The following is a 5,489-nucleotide window of genomic DNA, read 5'->3' as shown; positions in this document are numbered from 1 at the left end:
GATTTTTGACTTTTTTTCTTTTTTTTTTTTTTTTTTTTTTATTTATTTAAAGCTTTTTATCAGGGACTCGCTGTTACTTTTTTTCTGTTAATCGGCCCTCCACTCACTCGCAGTGTGTAAAAACTCATGTTACAATGGGTCTCAAATGTGATGACATCTATATTTGAGCGAACCATATATTTTAGACTCTGTATTACAGTAATGGGTGATGGTGGTCTGATTTTCTTGGATCGTGTTTCAGATGTTCTCATCAGTACAGGCTTTGCTGTGAACAGATATGCTTGGTTATTCATTTCAGTCTGTATTGAAATATTAAAATTGTCACAGCACAATCACATCAAGTCTGTTGTACAGAAAAATGTTCACTTAAAGAACATGTCGTGCTTAAAGATGTAGTGCTGAATCAATGCAAACTCAATCAACATCTCAAAATTCAGAGCATGCAAATAAAAATCCAGTCATGCCATTCTTTGTTTTAATATGGCCTGAAGTACAGACCCACTATTATCAATTAAGTACTTCCATTTGAATTAATTAATTGATACAATGCACTTGTGTATACAGTGGGAACGGAAAGTATTCAGACCCCCTTAAATTTTTCACTCTTTGTTATATTGCAGCCATTTGCTAAAATCATTTAAGTTTATTTTTTTTCCTCATTAATGTACACGCAGCACCCCATATTGACAGAAAAACACAGAATTGTTGACATTTTTGCAGATTTATTAAAAAAGAAAAACTGAAATATCACATGGTCCTAAGTATTCAGACCCTTTGCTCAGTATTTAGTAGAAGCACCCTTTTGATCTAATACAGCCATGAGTCTTTTTGGGAAAGATGCAACAAGTTTTTCACACCTGGATTTGGGGATCCTCTGCCATTCCTCCTTGCAGATCCTCTCCAGTTCTGTCAGGTTGGATGGTAAACGTTGGTGGATTCCAGAACAGTTTGACCCAAATATCCAGATGTGTGCAGCACATTTTATGGAGGACTGTTTACTGATCCTGGGAGAGTAACGTTAGACTACAATGCCGGCAGTTCTGACTCGCGTAAGTACGTATAAGTACGTTTTCATTTAAAGGATTTGCCACTGATGATTCAAACGTGAATTTTGGGCAGTGTGGAGTAGCACTTGTTGTTTGTCGTTTCTCCGATCACAAATGCAGACAGGGTTTTATGTTTACGTGGCGCGATGCAACGCTTAAAAAGACAGTATAAGTCATTATAATCTGTAATTATTTCCCCACTGGATGCAACAAATGCCTCGTTTGTAATAGGCCTCGTTTTTGTCTTGTCACTCCGGCTGGGACACGCCATCACAATATGGTGAGGGGTGTAACATTTCCGTCTCACGCTTGAAGTATTCGGCCAATCACAACACACTGGATAGCTGGCCAATCAGAGCACACCTCGCTTTTCAGACCGATGAGCTTTGTAAAAATCGATGCGTTTCAAAAAGGCAGGGCATAGATGAGAAACAGCAATGTACAGTATATGGAATATAATGTGTTTAACTTTAATCCGCATAAACACATTTCATTACACCAAATACACAAAATAATGTTATTTTTAGCAGTATCATATAACCCCTTTAAACTACTTCAGTCTGTGTGCATTGAATTGATTTAATACACGAGTTTCACAATTTGAGTTGAATTACTGAAATGAACTTTTCCATGACATTCTAATTTATTGAGATGCACCTGTACATGTTTTTACATGGGATTTTATATATATTTGTGTATCTGTAATTAATTTCTGTAGTGGCATCTATAATTACACTGTTGACCCACCCTTAAACCAAACAAGTTCTTAACCTTCCAACCGGTGACCGTGATTTCACCAAGTACAACGTGGGCTTTCTCTCAATATTCCTCCTCGTTTCCTCGCTCCTCTGTCCTCCATCCTATGACCTATGACTATAACCGATCGAGCTCAGCCATCTTGTAGGACATCTCAGTTCTCAGATACACAGGTGAATTCATCGAAAAACCTGACGCACCAATACATTCTCCTCCCCCTTCACATCTGTTGTAATCATTTTAATTTATATTTTACCTTTGCAGTTTAAATAAACCATACATGTCATATATTTCAAACCGGGCATCTTGCTTTATTAATATTTATTATGAATGTCTTAAATAACAAACTTTAACAACATAAGGGCAGATCCCTTTAGCACAGCTGATGATGCTTTGAAGTGACGCTAAGGGAGGGTATATCATTTCACTTGATTCAACTCCTCCGTCCTCCCGTCTTTTCCTTGCGTCCTTCCCTCGCATCCTGAAGGGGTGGAGATAAGACGGGAGGAAAGGAAACGAGGATGCACAAATAAGAATTGAGAAGCACCCATGTTCCAACCATGAGGGATAACTTTTCAGGAAATGTCTGTTTTAGGCTTGCGATCAGGGTTAGGTGCTTCTACACCCTTGGTAATAAGCTATCATTTCACACTGATTTTAGGAATAAATTATGGGTAGGGTTAGGTTTGGGGCAGGGATTGGGTTAAGTCTATATTTTTGGACAGTTATGTTGATCCAGGAACATGTCTTACTTGGCAAAATCACGACGACCCCTTCCCAACCCTACCTCAAAAGCAGCAAAAGTGATTTGCAGTATAACATAAAAACAATACGTACCCTTTTGTTTTTTCTTTTTGATGTCAGTACATAGTAGTTAAATACACCTAATATAAAGTGGGACCTAAATGACTGTTGACAAAATTAAGTACCTTGATCTCCTGAAGTTAGTTATCCATATACAGCTGTGTACTTTTAACCTCATGAGCACGCTTTTGCCCATCCTCCACACCACACCACAAAACACAACACCACCACTCAACAACAACAACACCACGCAACACAACACAACACACACCTTAGGGTTGCCAACCGTTCCATATAATACGGAATCGTCCTGAATTTAAGGCATCAAAGAAGTGTTCCATATGAAAGCTATACGAACGTAGTTTGTCCCGTATTTAAGGCATATGCCGTATGAACACCTAGACCATACGAATAACAAACTGAATTAATCATTCTTTTTTGACAAGTGTTTGATTTGTGAACATAGCCGTTCCAAGGAGGCTTTAAGACCAAGCAGAATCCTCTTCACAGCCAGCGGGACTCTTAACGGAGTTGGGTTTTTTAAGGACCGCGTTTCGACTTCAGCAAATCAGATTGAGCGAATGCAAACAACGTGATTCCAACATCCAGCCATGCAAGAAAACTTGCATTTTACCTGAGGGAAGACGTGATCAATGAGGAAAGTCGTAAAACAATTTACATTTAAGTAACTTCCAGTGGATTCTTAACCTTGAATATCATTCTTAAAACACAAAATGACCAATGAAGTGTCAAGCATCTAAAGCAGTCCATATTTATTCTGTAAGTTCTCTTTAATTGAAAAATATGCATTTTCATACATACTATAATAGGCCTACTGTAGGCTATATTACACACACGCATATCAGAAGACAGAACGAGCTTTATTGCCAAGTATGTTTGCACATACAAGGAATTTGTTTTAGTGTCACAAGCTTCCAGTACACAGACACAACATCAACACACAGATAATAAAAATAAGATGTGAATAAAATACAGACGACAAGCATGCAGATGAGCTTCCCTGAGATGGTATCTGACAGTTTGTGCAGAAATTCTTTGGTTATGCAAACCGATTGTTGCAGAAGCTGTCTGGGTGGCTGATCTCAGACGATCTTGGAGGTGAAGATGCTGGATGTGGAGGTCCTGGGCTGGTGTGGTTACACGTGGTCTGCGGTTGTGAGGCCGGTTGGATGTACTGCCAAATTCTCTGAAACGCCTTTGGAGACGCCTTTTTAATGTTTTATAAAGAGGTTTTCGCTCACAGAATTGTTTTTGTGCACCCTGAGTGCTGGATGCTTATGCTCATCAAGCCTGGATTTCTTTGATAAAAAATACAGAAAAAAATTTAATTTTGTGAAATAGCATATTATTGCAATTTAACAAAACAGTTCTCTATATTTTAATATACTTTAAAATATAATTCCTGTGAAGCAACGCTGAATATTCAGCATCATTATTCCAGATTTTAGTGTCACATGATCTTCACAAATCATTCTAATATGCTGATTTATAATCAATGTTGGAAACCGTTGTGTTGCTTAATATTTTTTGGGACCTGTGATATTTTTTCAGGATTCTTTGATAAAAAAAAAAGTTAAAAAGAACAGTATTTATTCAAAATAAATATGTTGTGTTAAATATAGTCTACACAACTATTCCAAAAAAAAAAAAAAAGGTTTGGGGTCAGTACAAGTTTGTTTTTGTCTTCTTTTTTTATTTTTTTTAAAAGAAACTTTTAGAATACTTTTATTCAGCAAGGATGTATTAAATGGATAAAAAGTGATATTGTTAGAAAAGATTTCTATTTTGAATAAATTCTGTTCTTTTTCATTTTTCATTTTGTTTATGGAACACAGGTTCCAAAAAAATATTAAGCAGCACAACAGTTTCAACACTGATAATAAATCAGAATAAGAATGATTCATAAAAGGATCATGTGACACTGAGGACTGGAGTAATGATGCTGAAAATTCAGTGCTGCATCACAGAAATACATTATATTTTAAAGTATAATAAGATAGGAAACCAATATTAGAATTGGCAATAATATTTAACAATATTACTATTTTTTCTGTATTTTTGTTCAAATAAATGCAACATTGATGAGCATAAGAGACTCCATTAAAAAAACATTAGAAATCTAAAAGATATACCTCTGTGTGTGTATATACATTATATACGTATATATATATATAATAGGCCTGTGTGTGTATCCTTTATTCTGTCCCTTATTTGTCTATGAAAAACCATGATTGTCCCTTATTTTTCTTTTCTGAAGTTGGCAACAATACACCACACAAGACACACCACACAACAACTACACCACACACACACAACACACACCACGCAACACACACCACAACAGCACACCACACACAACTACACAACACACACACCACACAATACAACACAACACAACAACACACAACCCACAACACACCACACAAGGAAAGATTGCTATCAAATAGCACACCTAGGTTCCTAACTGATGACGAAGAATTGACAGAGCAGCCATCAAGTGTTAGACAGTGTTCTAGGTTATTACGTGCAGAGTTTTTAGGTTCGATAATTAACACCTCTGTTGTTGTTTTTTTCAGAATTTAGCAGTAAGAAATTACTCATCATCCAGTTTTTTTATATCAACTATGCATTCCGTTATTTTTTCAAATTGGTATATATAATTATACCAATAAGGAATATAATTGTGAGGATATTACCTTTTCTAGTATCTTGGACAGAAAAGGGATATTCAAGATCGGTCTGTAATTAACTAGTTCTTTGGGGTCAAGTTGTGTTTTTTTGATGAGAGGCTTAATAACAGCCAGTTTGAAGGTTTTGGGGACATATCCTAATGACAATGATGAATTAATAATAGTCAGAAGA

The sequence above is a fragment of the Sinocyclocheilus grahami genome, unplaced genomic scaffold (assembly GCF_001515645.1).
Source record: "Sinocyclocheilus grahami isolate Dianchi unplaced genomic scaffold, SAMN03320097.WGS_v1.1 scaffold256.1, whole genome shotgun sequence".
NCBI classification, from domain to species: Eukaryota; Metazoa; Chordata; class Actinopteri; order Cypriniformes; family Cyprinidae; genus Sinocyclocheilus; species Sinocyclocheilus grahami.
Note: the sequence above shows the minus strand (reverse complement) of the source record.